The following is a 22416-nucleotide window of genomic DNA, read 5'->3' as shown; positions in this document are numbered from 1 at the left end:
CTTTATCTTCTAAGGAAATATATAGTCATTTTAATGATTTTTGCAGGTTGCAAAAAAAATTAATTTATGAAGCCTAAAGAGTCTATACAGAAATTAACTCTATGAGAATAATTGATCTTAACACCTCCCTCTAAAAAAAGCTTATAATGAATGTTCATTGTAAATATAAAAACAAACCATTTCTCAATCTCTGGGTAGAATTTTTTTCATATTGTAATCACTTACAAACAAGGTATAAAAGACTGTGAAACTTTTTTATTGTAGTAGAATTGAAGATTTAATCCAAAATCTTTATAATCAACATTTCTGATATGCTTACTATATGGCAGTGAGTTTGACTTCTGAGTTCAAACTCTTTCAAAAATATTATAAATTTACTCTATGCTGATTTCTGGGTTAGATGGTGCAGAGAATTACAGGTATGAGTAACATCTAGTTTTGATTTCCTAAAAATTTGTGGTCTCTCATCTAAGAAATAATTTTACATTTAAGTCTTTAATCCATCTGGAGTTAATTTTAAAGACTTAAATGTAAAATTATTTCTTAGATGAGAGACCACAAATTTTTAGGATATCAAAACTATGTGTTACTCATACCAGCAATTCTCTGTACCATCTAACCCAGAAAACACCATAAAAACCCTAGAAGAAAATCTAGGCAAAACCATTCAGGACATACGAGTAGGCAAGGACTTCATGACCAAAACACCAAAAGCATTGGCAACAAAACCCAAAATAGACAAATAGGACATAATTAAACTCCACAGCTTCTGTACAGCAAAAGTGAATTAGAGTGAATCAGCAACTAACAGAATGGGAAAAAATTTTTGCAGTCTACCCATCTGACAAAGGGCTGATATCCAGAATTTACAAAAAACTAAAACAGATTTACAAGAAAAAAAAAAAACAAGCCCATTCAAAGTGGGCAAAGGATATGAAGAGAAACTTTTCAAAAGAAGACATACATGAGGCCAACAAACATATGAAAAAATGCTCATCATCACTGGTCATTAGAGAAATGCAAATCAAAACTATATTGAAATACTGTCTCATGCCAGTTAGAATGGTGATCATTAAAAAATCTGGAGACAACAGATGCTGGAGAGGATGTGGAGAAATAGGAACACTTTTACACTGCTGGTGGGAGTGTAAATTAGTTCAACCATTTTGGAAGACAGTGGGGCAATTCCTCAAGGACCTAGAAATGAAAATTCCATTTGACCCAGCAATCCCATTACTGGGTATATATCCAAAGGACTATAGTATAAATCATTCTACTATAAGGACATATGCACACGAATGTTCATTGCAGCACTGTTTACAATAGCAAAGACCTGGAATCAACCCAAATATCCATCGATGATAGACTGGACAGGGAAAATGTGGCACATATACACCATGGAATATTATGCAGCAATCAAAAACAATGAGTTCGTGTCCTTTGTAGGGACATGGATGAACCTGGAGAACATCATTCTAGCAAACTGACACAAGAACAGAAAATGAAATACCGCATGTTCTCACTCATAAGCGGGTATTGAACAATGAGAACACATGGACACAGGGAGGGGAGCACTATACATTGGGGTCTGTTGGGGGGAATAGGGGAGGGACAGCTGGGGGTAGGGAGGTGGGGAGAGATAGCATGGGGAGAAATGACAGATATAGGTGAAGGGGAAGAAGACAGCAAATCACACTGCCATGTGTGTACGTGTGTACCTATGCAACTATCTTGTATGTTCTTCACATGTACCCCACAACCTAAAATGCAATAAAAAAAAGATTTAAAAACAATTTTACAAACCACTGGAACATAAAGCAAATCTACGCACAAAGGAGCTTCAAAGTAAATGCTAACAAAGTTATTGGAAGAGATGTGTTTTGAGATTGAACTTAAAAAGTACAGGGAGTGAGAGGAGGTCCAAGATGGCTGAATAGGAACAGCTCTGGAGTGCAGTTCCCAGCGAGAAGAATTCAGAGGGTGAGTGATCACCACATTTCCAAAGAGTTTCTACTGCCCATAGACCAGGAGATTCCTGGACTGAAAAGGGCCACAAATTTCCAGCACAGCTGTTTCAGCTGGTGCTGCAGGTCTCCACACAAAAACTCGCACAAATATGGGCAGCCATTTCAAAAAGTGCCTGGAATGCCTGGGATACAAAGCCAGTCATTCAACTGAAAAAAAGCGGGGCTGAAACAGGGAGCCAGGTGATCTGGCTCAGCGGGTACCACCCCCCACAAAGACCAGCAATCTGAAACGCACTGGATGGAGAGTTTTACAGCAAGCGTAGCTGGACCCAGAACAATCCAGCTCAGTGGGGGGAAGGGTGTCAGCGATTACCAAGGCAGTCCACCACTACCAAGACAGTCCATTACTACCAAGGCAGTCCACCATTACTGAGGCAGTTCATCATTACCAAGGCAGTTCACCATTACTAAGGCAGACCACTATTACCTAAGCAGTTCTAACAGGAAGTTTACACAGCAGCTGGGCAGAGCTCACAGCAGCTCAGTAATGCCTCTGCTGGCAGACTGTGTCTAGACTACCACCTTGCTGGGCAGGGCATCTCAGAAAAAAGGCAGCAGCATATCAGGAACTTATAAATAAAGCCCCACTTTTCCAGGACAGAGCACCTGGGGATAAGGGTGTTTATCAATTCTACTACAGCAGTCTTAAATGTACCTACCCAGAAGCTCTGAATGGAACATAGGAGCTCCCTGCACAGACTTGAGCTCCCATATGAAATGGACTGTCTCCTCAAGCAGATCCCTGACCCCTGTATGTCCAAAGAGACACCTCGTAAAGGAGAGCTCAGGCTGACATCTGGCAGGTACCCTCTGGGATGAAGATAACACAAGAAGAAACTGGCAGTAACCCTCACTGTTCTTCAGCCTCTGTGGGTGATCCTCAGGCAAGCTGGGTCTGGAGTGGATCTCCAGCAGGACTCCAGCAGAGGGGCCTGATTATTAGAAGGAAAACTAAGAAACAGAAAGAAATAACTTCGACATCAACAAAAGGAATGTCCACTCACAGACCCCATCTGAAAGTCTCCAACTACAAAGACCACAGGTAGATAAATCCACAAAGATGAGAAGAAACCAGCACAAAAAGGATGAAAACACCAAAAACCAAAATGCCTCTCCTCCTCCAAGAAATCACAACTGCACACCAGGAAGGGAACAAAGCTAGATGGAGAATGAGTCTGATGAATTGACAGAAACAGGCTTTAGAAGGTGGGTAATATCAAACTTCTCTGAGCTAAAAGAACATATTCTAACCCAATGCAAAAACACTATGAACCTTGAAAAAAGGTTAGACAAAATGCTAACAAGAAGAAACAGCAAAGAGAAGAATATAAATGACACAATAGAGCTGAAAAATACAACAAGAGAACTTCGCAAAGTATACACTAGTTTCAATAGCCGGATTGACCAAGCAGAAGAAAGGATATTAGAGATTGAAGATCAACTCAATGAAATAAAATCAGAAGGCAAGATTAGAGAAAAAAGAGTGAAAAGAAATGAACATCACTATAGTAACCATTTTACTATCTATATGTATCCTATAACATCATGTTGTAAACCTAAATATGCACAATAAAGTTAATCTTTTAAAAAAGAAAAAAAAAAGAAATGAACAAGGCCTCCAAGATATATGGGATTATGTGAAAAGACCTAATCTATGTTTGATAGGTGTATCAGAATGTGACAGAGAGAATGAATCCAAGCTGGAAAACACTCTTCAGGATATTATCCAGGAGAACCTCCCCAACTAGCAAGGCAGGCTAACATTCAAGTCCAGGAAATACAGAGACCACCACAAAGATATTCCGCAAGAAGAGCAGCCCCGAGGCACATAATCATCAGATTCACCAAGGTTGAAATGAAGGAGAAAATGCTAAGGGCAGCCAGAGAGAAAGGTTGGGTTACCCACAAAGGGAAGCCCATCAGACTCACAGCAGATCTCTTGGCAGAACCCCTTCAAGCAAGAAGAGAGTGGGGGCCAGTATTCAACATCCTTAAAGAAAAGAACTTTCAACCTAGAAGTTCATATCCAGCCAAACTAAGCTTCATAAGCAAAGGAGAAATAAAATCCTTTACAAACAAGCAATTGCTGAGAGATTTCATCACGACCAGGCCTGCCTTACAAGAGCTCCTGAAAGAAGCACTAAACATAGAAAGGAACAACCAGTACTCGCCACTTCAATAATGTACCAAATGGCAAAAAGTATTGACACAATGAAGAAACTGCATCAATTAACAAGGAAAACAACCAGCTAGCATCAAAATGGCAGGATCAAATTCACACATAAGAGTATTAACCTTAAATGTAAATGGGCTAAATGCCCCAATCAAAAGACCCAGGCTGGCAAATTGGATAAAAAGTCAAACCCCATCAGTGTGCTGTATTCAGGAAACCCATCGCAAGAACACACATGGGCTCAAAATAAAGGGATGGAGGAAGATTTACCAAGAAAATGGAGAGCAAAAAAAAGCAGGAGTTGCCATCCTAGTCTCTGATAAAATAGACTTTAAACCAACAAAGATCAAAAGAGACAAGAAGGGCATTACATAATGGTAAAAGGATCAATGCAACCAGAAGAGTTATCTATCCTAAATATATACATACCCAATACAGGAGCACCCAGATACATAAAGCAAGTTCTTAGTGACCTGCAAAGAGACTTAGACTCCCACACAATAACAGTGGGAGACTTTAACACTCCACTACCAATATTAGACAGATCAATGAGACAGAAAATTAACAAGAATATCCAGGACTTGAATTTAGATCTGGACCAAGCATACCTAATAGACATCATCAGAACTCTCCACCTCAAATCCACAGAATATACATCATTCTCACCACTACATTACATCTACTCTAAAATTGACCACATAATTGGAAGTAAACCATTCCTCAGCAAATTGCAAAAGAAAGGAATTCATAACAACTAGTCTCTCAGACCAAAGTGCAATCAAATTAGAACTCAGGATTAAGAAACTAACTCAAAACCACACAAGTTCTTGGAAACTGAACAAGTGGCTCTAGAATGTTGACTGGATAAACAAGGAAATGAAGGCAGAAATAAAGATGTTCTTTGTAACCAACAAGAATGAAGACACAACGTATCAGAATCTCTGGGACACATTTAGAGCAGTGACTAGAGAAAAATTTATAGCAATAACTGCCCACATAAGAAGCAAGGAAAGATCTAAAATCGACACCCTTTCATCAAGATTGAAAGAGCTACAGGAGCAAGATTAAAAAAAAAACTCAAAAGCTAGCAGAAGACAAGAAATAACTAAAATCAGAGTGAACTGAATGGGATAGAGGCACAAAAAAAATGCTTAAAAAATCAATAAATCCAGGAGGTGGTTTTTTGAAAAGATCAACAAAATAGACAGGCCACTAGCCATATTAATAAAAAAGAAAAGAGTGAAGAATCAAACAGATGCAATAAAAATGATAAAGGGGAATAAAGGGGATAACACCACCAATTCCACAGAAATACAAACTACCATCAGAGATTACTACAAACAACTCTAGGCATACAAACCAGTAAACCTGGAAGAAATGGAAAAATTCCTGGATACTTGCACCTTCCCAAGGCTAAACCAGAAAGAAGTTGAAACCCTGAATAGACCAATAACAAGGGCTGAAGTTGAGGCAGCAATTAATACCCTACCAACCAAAAAAAGTCTAGGTCCAGATGGGTTCACAGCCAAATTCAGAGAGGACATACAAAGAGGAGCTGGTAGCACTCCTTCTGAAACTATTCCAAACAATCCAAAAAGAGAGAATCTTTCCCTAATCATTTTATGAGGACAACATCACCCTGATACCAAAACCTGGCAGAGATTTAACAAGAAGAGAAAACTTCAGGCCAATATCCATGATGAACATAGATGCAAATATCCTTAATAAAATACTGGCAAGCAGATTGCAACAGCACATCTAAAGCTTATCCATCATGATCAAGTAGGCTTCAACCCAGGGATGCAAGGCTGGTTCAACATACATAAGTCTATTAACATAATCCATCATATAAACAGAACCAAAGACAAAAACTATATACTTATCTCAATACATGTAGAGAAGGCCTTCAACAAAATTCAACAGTGCTTTATGCTAAAAACTCTGAATAAACTAGGTATAGATGGAACTTATCTCAAAATAATAAAAGCCATTTATGACAAACTCACAGCCAATATCATACTGAATGGGCAAAAACTGGAAGCATTCCCTTTGAAATCTGGCACTAGACAAGGATGCCCTCTCTCACCATACCTGTTCAATATAGGATTGGAAATTCTAGCCAGAGCAATCAGGCAAGAAAAAGAAATAAAGGGTATTCAATTAGGAAAGGTGGAAGCCAAATTGTCTCTATTTGCAGATGACATGATTGTATATTTAGGCCAGAATCTCCTTAAATTGATAAGCAACTTTAACAAACTCTCAGGATAGAAAATCAATGTGCAGAAATCACAGGCATTCTTACACTTCAATAAGAGACTAAAAGAGAACAAAATCAAGAACGAACTGCCATTCACAATTGCTACAGAAAGAATAACATACCTAGCAATACAACTAACAAAGAATGCAAAGGACCTCTTCAAGGAGAACTAGGAACCACTGCTCAAGAAAATAAGAGAGGACATAAACAGCTGGAAAAACATTCCATGCTCATGGTTAGGAAGAATCACTATTGTGAAAATGGTCATACTGCCCAAAGTAATTTATAGATTCAATGCTATACCCATCAAGCTACCTATGACCCTCTTCACAGAACTGGAAAAACCACCTTAAACTTCATATGGAACCAAAAGAAAGCCTGCATAGCCAAGACAATCCTAAGCAGAAAGAACAAAGCTGGAGGCATTATGCTACCTGACTTCAAACTATACTACAAGACTACAGTAATCAAAACAGCTTGGTACTGGTACCAAAACAGAGATATAGACCAATGGAACAGAATAGAGGACTCAGAGGCAATGTCACACATCTACAATCATCTGATCTTTGACAAACCTGACAAAAACAAGCAATGGGGAAAGGATTCCCTGTTTAGAAATGCTGTTAGGATAACTGGCTAGCCATGTGCAGAAAACAGAAACTGGACCCCTTCCTGACACCCTACACTAAAATTAACTCCAGATGGATTAAAGACTTAAACATAAGACCTAACACCATAAAAACCCTAGAAGAAAACCTAGGCAATACCATTCAGGACATAGGCATAGGCAAGGACTTCATGACTAAAACACCAAAAAGATTGGCAACAAAAGCCAAAATAGACAAATGGGATGTACTTAAACTCCAGAACTTCTGTACAGCAAAAGAAACAATCGTTAGAGTGAACCGGCAGCCAACAGAATGGGAAAAAATGTTTGTAATCTACCCATCTGACAAAGGGCTAATATCCAGAATCTACAAAAAAAGTAAAACAGATTTACAAGAAAGAAACAAACCCATTCACAAGTGGGTGAAGGACATGAACAGATACTTTTCAAAAGAAGACATACATGAGGCCAAGAAACATGAAAAAATGTTCATCATCACTGGTCATTAGAGAAATGCAAATCAAAACCACATTGAGATACCATCAAATGCCAGCTAGAATGGTGATAATTTAAAAATCTGGAGACAACAGATGCTGGAGAGGATGTGGAGAAATAGGAACACTTTTACACGGTTGGTGTGTGTGTAAATTATTTTAACCATTGTGGAAGACAGCGTGGTGATTCCTCAAGGACCTAGAATTACAAATTGCAGGCCAGGCGCAGGTGGCTCACACCTATAGTCCCAGCACTTTGGGAGGCTGAGTTGGGTGGATCACTAGCTCAACAGATCAAGAACATCCTGGTCAACATGGTGAAACCCTGTCTCTACTAAAAATACAAAAATTAGTTGGGCATGGTGGTACAGCCTGTAGTCCCAGCTACTTGGGAGGCTGAGGTAGGAGAATTGCTTGAACCCAGGAGGCAGAGACTGCGGTGATGAGCTGAGATTGCACCATTTCACTGGGTAATAAGAGCGAAACTCTGTCTCAAAAAAAAAAAAAAAGGAAATTCCATTTGACCCAGCAATCTCATTACTGGGTATATATCCAAAGGATTATACATTGTTCTATTATAAAGACACATGCACATGTATGTTCACTGTGGCACAGTTTACAATAGCAAAGACCTGGAGCCAACCCAAATGCCCATCGATGACAGACTGGACGACAAAAATGTGGCACATATACACCATGAAATACTATGCAGCCATAAAAAACAATGAGTTCATGTCCTTTGTAGGGACATGGATGAATCTGAAAACCATCATTCTCAGCAAACTGACACAAGAACAGAAAATCAAACACCACATATTCTCACTCATAGGCAGGTGTTGAACAATGAGAACACATGGATACAGGGAGGGTCTTCTGGGGTACTAGAGGTGGGACAGTGGGGACTGGGGAGGTTGGGGAGGGATAACATGGGGACAAATGCCAGATATAGGTGCCAGGGGAAGGAGGCAGCAAAGCACTTTGCCATGTGTGTACCTATGCAACAATCCTGCATGATCTGCACATGTACCCCAGAACTTAAAGTACAATTAAAAAAGTAAATACAGACCCAAAAAAAGTTTAGTTAAGGGATATATTCTAGACAAAACAAAAAGTGAATAAGGACAATTAAGTGGGAAATTTTAGATGTGTTAAAGAAATATTATCTATTTTTATGGGAGCTTCCATTAACGTTAACTTTTAGAAGATAATCTCAAAAAGTTGAGTTAGAAGCATATTGTGAAAAGTCTTGTATATCAGACTAAATTTGTGATTGATGTAGACCCAAAGGGTTACAGAAAGGTCTGTGAGTTCTGATCTGGAAATCCTGGGGATAAGTGAGAAGCCAGAATAGAAAGAAAAATGAAGGAGACTATTTCTTATTTTAAGAGGTTGGGATGGAATGAAGATATAAACTAAAATGATAATGGCAGGAAGAAATAAGAGGATAGATATGGGAAACATTGTGATGCTGGAATATCCTATGACTTAGCATTCATTGATTAGATGTTGGAAGAAAGAGTCAAATACAACTCATAGTTCTGAGTCAGAATTTCCTAGAAAATGACGCTGCTATTAGTAACAGGGACATCAGAAGGGATACATTTACATGGAAAGATGACAAGTTTCTTATGACAAAATTGAATTTAAGGTGCAAAAATCATTCAAATAGAAGTTCCAGAGGGTAGATGGAAGTATGGTTCTAGAAGTCACGATTGAAAAACCTCATTTGAGTTGTTTCCACATTGAAGAGATCATTTAACTCCTAAGAGTAGTTATAATTAGGATGGCTTAGCAATAAGAGAGCCAATAAGAGAACCATTAGAAAATTCTCATTTTCAGGACTCTGAGAAGAAAGAAAATTAAAGAAGGCCCAGAGAGGTACTCAGGTAAGAAAAGAACCAGAAATAATACTATAGAAGCAAAAAGAAAAGAAATTTTCAAGGAAGAAATGGTCAAAACTTGTCAAATGTTTCAGGGAAGGGATGACAATAAAGATTTAGAATAAACTGTAGATTACTGCTCAAGAATATTATCAACCGGTGGCTCACGCCTGTAATCCCAGCACTTTGGGAGGCCAAGGCAGGTGGATCACGAGGTCAAGAGATCGAGACCATCCTGGTCAACATGGTGAAACCCCGTCTCTACTAAAAATACAAAAAATTAGCTGGGCATGGTGGTGCATGCCTGTAATCCCAGCTACTCGTTTGGCTGAGGCAGGAGAATTGCCTGAACCCAGGAGGTGGAGGTTGTGGTGAGCCGAGATCGCACCACCACAATGCGATGTGGTGCAATGGCACTCCAGCCTGGGTAACAAGAGCAAAACTCTGCCTCAAAAAAAAAAAAAAGAATATTATCAACAACCTTTGACAGAAGGTTTTTACCAGATGGATCTTCCAAAAATATTAATTAAAAACTTACCTTTTACCAACAGTATTAGATTGCATTATCTGTTCTCAATTTTTCATTTCTTCCTCGTTTTTGCAATTTTTCTCAGGAGAAGGACTGTACCTCCACTCTACTGACTTTAGGCTTAGCCCTGTGACTTGTTTTGACCATCAAAGCATGAGCAGACTTGACTCAGGCCACCTTAAGCTGTGCTTGCATGTTTCTGCTCTACCTCTCATGTTCTGCCCACTCTCATGAGAACAGCATGACCCAGATGAAAGATGCTCCTTCAGCCTGAGCCCTGAAGAGAGCAGCTACATAGAGCTAAGCTCAGCTGAGCCAAGCCCAGCCAACACAGTGCACTGACCTGAAGCTGTCTTACAATCTGAGTCAGAAATAGACATTTGTTCCTATAAGCTATTGGATAATATGGTTGTTTGTTATCACAGTAAAAGCTGACTAACCAAACACCTTTAGAAAATAGATCAACTGTTTAAAATTGTTAGAATATTTGGAAATGATGCAAAGTTTGTGAAGGTCCTTAAGGTATGCAAATTAAAAATAATTTACCTTAATCATTGTCACAAACCTAAACCAAAGTTTGAAATAAAAATCATGCCCACTAACCCTTGTTTCTTTAAGTGATTTATAGATAATGTAAATCTTTGTAAACTACCACTAGTAATGTGATAAACAAGACATAAAGCAGGCTTTCTTTTTATATGTCTCTGTGGGTTCTTTAATAGCTATACAGCCGTATGCCCTGTACTTGGATTTACCATGGAAAATATTTTCCCTCTCTGTTATTGCTGGCAAAAGCTGCATCTTTCTGGTGTGTTCAGTACTCGACAATTTGTACTGCCAATTATGCTGTTACCATGTCCCTTAACGTTTCCTCCGCTGTTCCTTTATTCTTCCTACCTCCTTTGTGATTTAAGACTTGTTTTATGGAATTGTAATGTGGCTCTTGACACATAGTTGAAGCACATTAAATTACCCTGGCTTAAGTAAACAAGTTATCACGTGAATATGTTTAGGCATCTTTTAATGTGGTATTTTCCCCCTTGACTTGCCTAAAAAAATCAATGGCATAAAATTAAAACATGGTACTTTAGCTTCTAAAGTGCACAATTTTTCCTTTCCTATTCCTATTCGTGATATGATTAGAAATAAAATTATATGTTTTTGAAGAAAGTGTATAACTTTCCAACATTACAGTTTCTGTCATTTGTCATTTATCATCCAAATGTTTCCAAAATTATATGAATGCTTGGTTACCTATATAAGAATATTGATAAATCATTTCTTTATGTGCCATATAAAATAATAAAAATACAAAAGATAAAGTAAATAACCAACAGTGGTTCACTATTTTTCTTCTAACCATTATTAGGGCAGTGTGGTCTGGTCAGAAGCACGGAGCTTACAGTAATCTGTTACATCCGAAAAAGAATGAGATTGAAGACATGCCCCTGAATGTGCTATTATTTTGAATGCAGAAGTTTTGTCTGTTACCACTGTTGACTCAAGTAGGAGGCAGCAGATGGCACGATGGGGGGGAGCTGTAAGTCCAGGAGGACACAAAGAGGCTGGTACAGAAACATGAGTGGAAAGATGAGAGGGATTAAAAAAAAAAGGAAAAAGAAAATGCAACAGCTTCCAAGCCAAGGCAGATTGATGAGGGAAAGTTCTCAACGGGAAACACATAAGGAGATTTGCTTTGAGAAATATTTTTAATAAAAGGAAATTTGGATTATTAGAATGCAGTACCTGTCCAAAGTCTCTGTTCCCTGCTTTTGTTACACATTAAAAAGCAGTACTACTTACATAATTATGTTCTCAAGAGTATATTTAATTACAGTTTCTGTATTTGGTTTCTATATTTATTTGGTCATTAAATTAATATAATATGACATCACGATGTTTTTATTGGAGGACGCTCAAAAAGTCCAGCCCTTGGATTTTCCTTTTTTCCTCCCTAGAATGTTCCCTCTGGATACATATGGGAAAATATGGCATTTCAATTCCACTGTAATTTCTTCCTTCAGCAATGGAGCACCTGCAAGTTTGCCTTTTCACTGTGAGCCTACTCATTCTCACTGATCCTTCAGAGCCACAGTCCTGAGCTCCGAAATCCAGTTGACTGAACGAGAATGGTGCTCCTTGAGCATTTATCTCAATTCAACCTTCAAATTTGGTCCTTAGCTTCACTGTGGAAGCTAAAGGAGATGAGAAATTTCTTAGCTTAGAAGTTCATTTTCTCAAATATCTCCACATATCATTAAAGCTAATGCTTTATTTCTCCCTAGTGTTTTTCTTCTGGAAACATAGCCTAGATATCACAAGAGACCAAAAATTAAACTGCTTAACAGAAATTAGCAAAAGGGACAATGCAATCTATTTTTTTAATTGTATTTTCTCCAATAAAACTTTAGAAAACAAAAACAATAATACTCCAAAAGTTCTCATCTCCTGAAATTCCCCAAGGCTCCAATTCAGGGTATAGTAACATAAATGAAAGATCAGGGTAAAGATGTCAACACATTTCAGGTGGTTAGATAAAATTTTATTCATTAATTTTAACAAATCTTCCTTAGTGAAAATGTGACCTAAAATGACAAGATGTACATTTTCACCCTCCTTAAGGAGTTTCAACATGTTTAAGCTCAAATAGTAAGTATAAGTATATTCAAATGATCAAATATGATTACATAAATCAAATTGAAACTGTTTAATTTTTTTAACCTTTTTCCTATTTGCCCAGAGAATTCTTACTGGTGGTGCTTGCGGCTACAGCATTTACCCCAGGATAATGATGCCAGGAAATATCTCATTTTCATTATTATTTTTGCATCGCCTCAGTATACCAACTTTGGAAACAAAAGACATACTATTTATAGCATTCTGGTTTTAGTAGTGGTATTTCGATTTACAAAATATAGCAATTCTCAATCACTGAAAATGTCAAATCCTAGAAAACACAGCCTTCCTATGCATGATGTTAACATCATTCTCAAACAGTTGGTGGCTGAAGATCTATTTGACGAATCTGATTTTTCTGAAATAGACAATTCTGATGATTCAGACGATTCTGATGTTAGTTCTGTTTATAAATAACTCCAAGAACAGTTTTTATATTTTATTTTCACGTTGAAAACCAGTCAGATTTGCTTCAGCCTCAAAGAGCATGTTTATGTAAAATTAAATGAGTGCTGGCAGCGAGCTGCACATTTTTTTTTTTAATGAGAAAAGGGTTAAGTGACAGAATCAGGGCAGCTTACATAACACAACTCTTCACATCCTTATATGATTTTGTTCTGCTTCTCTTCTGCCCTAAGATCTGTATTTCCTTTCTTGAAGACAGAGCTTCAATGTTCATAAGATTTAACAGAAAAATATTGCTTCTGATTAAAGATGTGTTATATTTGCACGTTCCCTAAGATGCTGATAAATTCTGGCTTAACATTAATATTTTAATAATATATATAAGCAGAGGATATATTTCAGTTTAAAGTCAACAAGGTAGCATGTGTGTTAGGCATTGCCATTGCTACGTTACAAATGAGAAATTATAACTCAAGTTTTAAAAAAAAATCCCTTATGTTAAAATTGGTACATGGAAATAATACCCAGGTTTGGCTCTTTTTGCCACATGGCCTTTCCTCTCTGATCTGGATCTGTCTAAAGATCCAAGTTTATCCCTTGGCCTTCTCTCATTTCCTGCCTCATCTCTGCCATCCAAACACATTACCATCAGGCCATACCAAACTCTGTTTTGCACCTCTGAGCCTTTCCTTCATGCAGTCTTTGTCCTTCCCCCTTTCTCTTCCTTTCTTCCCCTCCCTGCTTCTGAAACTTCTCCCGGATTGTGAGTTCCATGAGGACAAGGACAAAGATTATTCATCTCTGCCCACAATATTTCACTATTGAACACATCGTTGACCCTCACTAAAGTTTATTCAACTGGACCTTTGACTGTGGACAACAATCATTAGTGGCAATACTCCAGAGTCAACCTGGACAGCTAGTGAGTGAATCCTATTTTTTTTTTTTTTTTTTTTGAGACAGAGTGTCTTTCTGTTGCCCAGGCTGGAGTACAATAGTGTGATCTCAGCTCACCACAACTTCCACCTCCCAAGCACAAGCAATTCTCCTGCCTCAGCCTCCCGAATAACTAGGATTATTGTCACCCACCACTATGCCCAGCTAATTTTTATATTTTTAGTAGAGACAGAGTTTCACCATGTTGGCCAGGCTGGTCTCAAACTCCTGACCTCAGGTGATCTACCCTCACAGCCTCCCAAAGTGCTGGGATTGCAGGTGTGAGCCACCACACCCAGCCAAGTCAGTCCTATTTTGAAGCAAGTTCTATACAAACAGTATTTCCATATGACAGAGGATGATAATTCCAGAAGGAATAAATTTGACTTGTGTCCTATATCCTTAATGATTTCTAAGCATTTCCCAATGAATAGTTATCCAATGCAGATAAGAGAAAAATGTGTATCCTCTCAAGCTTTTCTAGTCTTACAAAATAGGAATGGTGTCAGTAGATGACTGGCCTTGTTATTGAATGGCTTCCAGAAAAAATAATTATAGGTCACTTGTTCCAAAGAAAGTCAGTATTTCAACAAGTCTATAGTATATGCTTGCATATGGCAAGCAATCTCAGTTGTTTATATGTTCACGTTTGTATCAGTTATCTATTACACCATAACAAATACCCCAAAAGTTTAGTGGCTTATAACAGCAAAGTTTCTGAAGGTCAGGAATCCAGAAGCAGCTGACTTGGGTAGACGTGGTGTCTCATGAGGTTGTGGTCAAGCTATTGCCCAGTGGTGCAGTCATCTCAAGTCTCAACTAGAACTGGAAGACTGACTTCCTAACTCATTCACAGGTGGCTGGCATGCCTCCACTCCTTGCTGGCTGATGATTTCAGGCTTTAGTTCCTTGCCATGTGGGTCTCTCACAGGGCTGCTAATACGTCAACTTCTTCCCATCAAGAGAAATGAGAGAGAGCGAGAAAGAGAGAAAGAGAGAAAGAGCACGAAGCAGGAAAGTACACCCAAAATGGAAGCCACAGTCTTTTTATAACCCAATCTTAAAAATGAAATCCCAGCCAGGCATGATGACTCATGCCTATAATCCCAGCACTTTGGGAGGCTGAGGCAGGTGGATCATCTGAGGTCATGAGTTCAAGATCAGCTTGACCAACATGGTGAAACACCTCTCTACTAAAAATACAAAAGTTAGCTGGATGTGGCGGTGGGCACCTATAATCACAGCTACTTGGGAGGCTGAGGCAAGATAATCACTTGAACCCAGGAGGCAGAGGTTGCAGGGAGCCAAGATGGCGCCACTGCACTCCAGCCTGGGCGACAGAGTAAGATTCCATCTCAAAAAAAAAAAGGATGTCTCATTACTTCTTCCACATTTTATTTGTTAAAACTGAGTACATAAATTCAACAAATAATCTGCAGGAGGGGATTAAACAAAGACATGAGCACAAGGAGGCAGGGATTCTTGGGAACCATCTTAAACACTACAATGGTACAAGTTTATCCTGAGGATTCACTAGGAGGAATCAACACTTAAAGCTGAACGTATTTTAGAGGTATAATAGTTCCTCATGGCCAAAGATACATCTAATTTATTTATTCTGGTTGCATCTATTTTAATTTTTTACAGGCTAAAATTAGGTCAGTCATGTTTCATGTAATTGAAACTTGAGTTCTAAATCATTAGTTGATGCATGTTTCAGAGTTAGTCCAATATTTGTTTTTTTAAAGACTCAATACTGACTCTAAGGGCTTCAATTTAGTAAAACTTTGTTTTGTACCATCTTGTAAATATTAAGAAATGTATTTTATTAGTAGCTTGGTTAAACTATTAAAGAGATAGTTTTATAATGAACTGACATATAGACCAACTATATCCCACATATTGGCCAGATAATACAAGCTCAAATTATCTGGATTTTAGCTCAGTTTAGAGAAACCAAATTTTCAAATGATTGGATGAAGTTTATGCAGTTCACTTGTTCCTCTAAATACTCAAAAATCAGCATTAAGTGTGATTTTTAGACTTCTTGTCTAAACTTCCAGGTTGATTATCTAAAACAAAAATTCTAGGAATCTACTTCCAAACTACTGAGTCAGAATCTCTAGGGGGATGAGGAGTAGTGGAGATGGGAAAAACTCATGAATCTACATTTAAGTGAACAATTCAGAGCCTTTGCTACATTGGATCATATCAAAGAATGATCATATTTGTCCTCTAGAGAATACATCCTACTGAATTACTATCTCATCAGGTCTATTTTCCTACATTGATGAACCTTATGAGAAATTGATCCGAAACTCAATGTTGTATATATTTAAAGATGTTGATAAGCATATATTTTATCACATAATGTCATCTCTTTTCCCTAAGGATCCCTAGAAAAATTTTCTCACTGATCTTAGTAGATAAATTCCCAAATAAATTGATTCTATGTTACAGTCCTTATGCATATTATCACCAATTACTTTTCCCTCTCTGATCACTAGAAAGTCAATTCTATGACTCCCTGCTGGGCAGTACACAGAGCCTCACAGCTTAAACTTGAAGTATTAATATTAATCCTGCCTTTGTTTTACTTAGCTGGCTTTATTTTTCTTTAGCCTCATTTTTTTCTAAAATAATTTTAATTTACTTAGTCTTTCTAGATTTTATCCTTCATCACAAGTTTACTTTATGCCTTACTGAAACAAAGTGAGGTATAAATGATTTAAAGAGCATTTGAATGGATGAACATTTTAAATGCATAAATGAAAAAAATACATATAGTGTGATGGTTAATATTAAGTGTCAACAGCATTTGATTGAAGGATGCAAAGTACTGTTCCTGGGTGTGTCTGTGAGGGTGTTTCCAAAGGAGATTAACATTTGAATCAGTGGACTGGGAGAGGCAGACTCACCCTCAAGCTGAGTGGTCACCATCCAATCAGCTATCAGCATGGCTAGAATAAAGCAGGCCGAAGAAAGTGGAAGGACTAGACTTGATGAGCCTTCCAGCCTTCATCTTTCAACCTAGCTGGATGGCTCCTGCCCTCGAACATCAGACCCCCAGCTCTTCAGCTTTGGACTCTTAGATTTACACCAGTGTTTGCGGGGGGATCTTGGGCCTTTGGCCACAGACTGACGTCTGCACTGTTGGCTTCCCTACTTTTGAGGTTTTGTGACTTGGACTGATCCACCACTGGCTTCCCTTTTTGTCGAGTTGCAGACAGCCTATTGTGGAACTTCACCTTGTGATCATGTGAGTCAATTCTCCTTAATAAACTCCCTTTCATATATACATGTATTCTATTAGATTCTGGTCCTCTACAGAACCTTAATACATATAGAATAACGTTAAATTTTACCCTTTTTAGCTTGTTTTATTCTTTCTTTCTCTCTTTTTTTTCACTCAGTCCCTGAGCCCAAGGTCTAAGCAACTTACTTATCTTGAGCCATTCTTCAAAATGTTAACTTTGAAATACATTCATCATGAGTTTCTCCTGCTATATCATTTTTCTACAAATTGTGTACCTCTTCTCATTATAAAATGATTTTACCAGTTATAGTAGAAGAATTTTTAAATTAGTCTAGATCCTATCAGTTGCACACACCTATTATTTTTAATTTGGTATATTTCCTTTCGATTGTATCTTGTCAATCTGTAGCATTTTTCAACTTTATTTGGTGAAAATCTCTAAGTGCTATGTGCTAGTCACTGTGTTACATACTGGATAAAAAGACAAAGTGATAGCTTCAATCAGTTCCCAGTCTAGGAAATTAAACACATAAATAAATAATGCAATATAATGTGATAAGGCCTTACTGAGCAGGTAACCCTTCAGCTAGGACTTAAAGGATGAAGAAAAATTCTGTTGGGAGGAAAATATTTCACACAGCCACAGTATGACAGCTTGAGTGAGGCAGCCACAGGAGAAGAGTAGGCAGGAACAGGACTGTGGAGAATATTACATGCCATGAAAAGGAAGCTGGGCATTCATCCTAGATACAACGCAAAACCAGAGGTCTAAATGTTAGAGTAACATGATCAGATTGGCATTTCAAAAATTATTTCTGTAGCATTAGGAAGGAAATTATGAAGAGAGGCAGACACTTAAGGCAGTTAAGTCATTTGGGATGTCATAGCAATGGTATAGGCAAGAGACAGAGGCATGAACTGTGTCACGATAGTAAAGTAAATAGCCAGGAGACAAAATGCTTAGAAAACAGTTAACCTCAGTCCGTGAATACACATTAGGAGAGGGTCATGTGGGAGGGTAGAAGAGAGAAGAACTCATTCTAGAGTGACTCCAAAGTTTCTGATTTAGGATGCTGAAATGACAAGGCTGCCATTAACTAATATAGAAAACACATGTTTAAAGGGGTGAGAACAAGATGGGGAGGAAAGGTAGAGACTAGAGAGGATGTAATCATTCTGCTTGGCACATCATCATGTTTGAAAATTTGGTGGAGCTCAGATGGACAGCCTGTATTGCCCTTGTACACAAACAGTTGGGAGAAATGTAGAGAAAGAGATTTCAGAGCATTTCCTAGACACCTGGTAATAAAAACCATGTGAGAAGACCATTTTAGGATTGATTTAGTATGTATTGGGGTGTGAGGGAGGCAGAAAAACCTGATGGAAATGAAGAGAAAAGTAAATGTGGGACAAGGAGGCAGAGAACTAGGACAGACTGAAGCCAAAATTTGGCTGTAACTAGAGAGCTACATGGAACCAAGGAAAAAAACTTTTTAATCCAAGATGAGAGACATTTGACTATGTTTTTAGTGCATGAAATAGGAACTGATAGAGCAGGCAATGATGGGAGAAAGGAGAGAGGAACTGATGAATCCAGTAAGAATGCAAGGGAAATAAAAGGATAGGGTCAAAAGACAAATTAATAAATTAACCTGGACCAGCTTGGGGATGGGGATATGCTTTCCTAAGATGAGACGGAAGACAGAGAAGATGTGCAAGGATAGAATAACATTATGGGTGTTGGAGTAGAGATTTAAGAGCCTTCATGTTCATTTGCTTCTTGATGTTCAGGAAATGCCATCATCTGATGGTCTTGGCCAGGGCAGGGCAGGCAAGACTCTCAGAAAAGTCAGTGAGTGTGAGTGGAGCTGCCGAAAGGAGCTAAAGAAAGCATTCCTCAATGGCAAGGGAAGGACTTCTCAGCACCATCCAGGGTCCACTGTGAATTTACAATACCAGTCAATAGTACTGATTTATTATTTCCTTCTAGTGGCATTTGGGCAGCTGAGTAAAAATATCAAGATTGATATTTAAGAACTGACTGAGACTTAGTGATTATTTGTAATTTTTGGCAGAAAAGGGAGTAATACGAAACAACCTTTAATGATAAATGCTAATTTACAGAATGACCCAAAAGTTAGGCAGTGCCAAATAATGTGAGGACTCCCTCTTTACATCAAGGAGGAATAGAGTAAAATGCACTCTCTCTGCAAGCAGCCAAATCCCAAAGAAGATCTAGAAGGAGCATCTAAGCATGCTTAGATCTGCTTCTAAAATTTACCAATCAGGTAAGTCATTCCTCCTCTCCTGAAAGGAGCAAGCTCAGTAAGAGATGTCAGAATTTTCTTCTACTGGAGGTCTGGCCATAGGGAGGAGGATTTGGGAGAGTATCTCTTCTGCCTTAAGAGAAGCAGGAAAACAACAGAGGGGACCAAAATTTATTTGCTAGTAAGAGAGTGATTGTCCCGGCTATGAAAGCAAGAGAGTGTGGTCAAGAGAGTTCGATGGACACAAAGAAAAGAACTGGTAAGGGTGATGATAGCTAAGAACAGATTTAATAGCCATGAAGTAGGTTTGGTGGAAAAAAAAGAGAGCTTGACAGAGAAATTTTTATCAGAGAGTAAAGGAGATTAAAACTTCAGAAAGTAAGAGTTCCAGTGTGGTCACTGAAATAGGAGGATGAAGTGAATGAGGCAGCACATCACACAGTAGTTGAAGGCATCTAAGAGGCCAGGCTGCCCATGTGGACCCTCATACTGCTGAGGTTTGCACAGTGAGGTGTGGGAAGAAAGATTATGAGTCAAATGCCACAGTCCCCAAATAATGAGAAGTAATGATTGTTTTTAATGTGTTCCTTAGACTAGGATGCTGATGAGATACCTCAGACACCACAAATGAGCAAAGAGTAAGAGTGTGCAGGCCAGCCTCCAGATATACTCCACTTTTTCAGTCAAAACAGCTTAGCTTGTAGCTGTGTTATAATTGGTGTCCCATTTCAGATTTGTATTTTTTTAATACATTAAAATAGTATACTAGACACATGCAAAAAGTCTAAAAATAGAAATGGCATTTTGGTATAGCTAGTAGCTGGGGGACTTTCCTTGGACCAAAAGCTCTAGACACCTGATATAGTTTGGATATGGTTTCCCTCTAAATCTCATGATAAAATGTGATTCTCAGTGTGGGAGATGGGGCCCAGTTGGGGGTGACTGGATTATGGGGGAAGATCTCTCATAAATGGTTTAGCATCATCCCCTTGCTAATAAGTGAGTGCTTCCTCATTTAATTCACATGAGATCCCCCTTCTTTCTTTCTCCCATTCTCACCATATGACATGCTGGCTTCCAGTCACCTTCTTACATGATTGTAAGCTTCCTGAGGCCTCACAGAAGCTGAGCAGATACTGGTGCCACACCTATACAGCCTGTAGAACAATGAGCCAAATTAAAACTTTTTTATATATATAATTACCTAGCCTCACTTATTTCTTTATAGCAACACAAAAAAAGACTAATACACCTCTCACATAAATTGTAGATTCCTTGAAGGTCAGAACCTTGTCTTAAAACTCTTTTTTTTTTTTTGAGGCAAGTTTCACTCTTGTTACCCAGGCTGGAGTGCAATGGCGCAATCTCAGCTCACCGCAACCTCTGCCTCCCCAGTACAAGCAATTCTCCTGCCTCAGCATCCTGAATAGCTGGGATTACAGGCACACGCCATAATGCCCAGCTAATTTTTTGTATTTTTAGTAGAGATGGGGTTTCACTATGTTGACAAGGATGGTCTTGATCTCTTGACCTCGTAATCCACCCACCTTGGCCTCCCAAAGTGCTGGGATTACAGGCTAGAGCCACCGCACCTGGCCTCTTAAAACTTTAAATCTGTGCCGCCTATCAAGACACTCTACACAAAATAGGTAACCAGAAAAAATATGAAAATTTGACCCCTGGACCATTTGTGATTCATTTACTCTCCCAAACGCTTCTACTAACAGAGAGAAGAAGTGGGGAAAAGTCTCATATTAACTAAGAAGCATCAGTTCTTCTAAGGCATGAGTATAGTCTGGAGCCCTCAAGAGCAGAGCAAGTTTTGTTTATCATTCTTGTGCCTGACACCTGAGCATGGCAGAAGGGAAATGTGAACTGGGAATAGCAGTTGGCAGGTCAGAGCTCAGCCCCTTCGACTCAGGCACAGGTATTAGATCCCTTGAATGTGGACAGAGAGAAATTAGTTCAGAGTGGATAAGGAATTTCTCATAGTCTCTTGGGATGGGGTCCAAGGACTTTGCATCTTTCAAAACACTCCAAGTGATTCTATGTCGCCCATGTAAAAAGCACCGTTGTCTCAGGTGTATGTGAAGACAAGCTGCAGCCTGGGAAAAGACATTTGTAAAAGACAAATTTGATAGAAGAAGGAAATATGCAGAATATGTGAAAATCACTAAAATATAAACAAGATATACAGATGACACATAGGCATAAGAAAACATGCTCAATATCATAGATAATTAGGGAATTACAAATTAAAACAACAATGGAATGTCACTACATACCTAATAGGATGGCTGAAAGCCAAATCACTGACAATACTAAATGCTGTTGAGGACATGGAACATCAGGAACTCTCACTCGTGGCTGGTGGGAATTCAGAATGTTACAACCACTTTGGAAGATAGGTTGGGCAGTTTTTTACAAAACTAAACATACTCTTACCATCATAAATGCAGCAGTTATTCTCCTTGGTATTTACCCAAAGGAATCAAACACTTATGTTCACACAGAAACCTGCATATGGATGTATATGGCAGCTTTATTCATAACTGACAAAACTTGGAAACAAGCAAGGCTTTCCAAAGATGAACAGATACATTGTGGTACATCAAGACAATGGAATACTATTTAGTGATAGAAAAGGCATTGTTGAACACTGGAATATTCTTCAGCAATGGAATATTATTATTCAGTGCTTGAGCTATCAAGTCATGAAAAGATATGGAGAAACTTTAAATGCATACTACTAAGTGAAAAGTGCCAATCTGAGAAGGCTACTGTATGAGTTAAACTATACAATACTCTGGAAAGGGCAAAACTTTGAAGACACTAAATGATCAGTGATTGCCAAGGTGTGGAGAGGAAGAGGACTGAATAGATGGAGCACTATTTAAATTAACTGAAAT

At 38.4% G+C, this 22416-nt stretch overlaps 1 long non-coding RNA gene across 3 annotated transcripts in view; it reads right to left on the bottom strand.

The window, feature by feature from the left end:
- LOC118147347 (uncharacterized) overlaps positions 1-22416 on the bottom strand; it is a 383457-nt gene that overhangs the window by 128635 nt on the left and 232406 nt on the right. Inside the window, exon 4 of one of the 3 annotated variants that reach the window (XR_013526114.1) lies at positions 575-20664. The exons of the other annotated variants lie outside the window; for them this stretch is intronic. This is a non-coding gene — a long non-coding RNA (uncharacterized LOC118147347). Of the gene's footprint in view, positions 1-574; positions 20665-22416 lie in introns of those variants that run through there. 3 annotated transcript variants of the gene reach the window in all.

Source organism: Callithrix jacchus, chromosome 14 (assembly GCF_049354715.1).
Source record: "Callithrix jacchus isolate 240 chromosome 14, calJac240_pri, whole genome shotgun sequence".
Classification (NCBI taxonomy): Eukaryota; Metazoa; Chordata; class Mammalia; order Primates; family Cebidae; genus Callithrix; species Callithrix jacchus.
The sequence above is the reverse complement of the archived record's forward strand: the minus strand, read 5'-3'. Positions and strand labels throughout refer to the sequence as shown.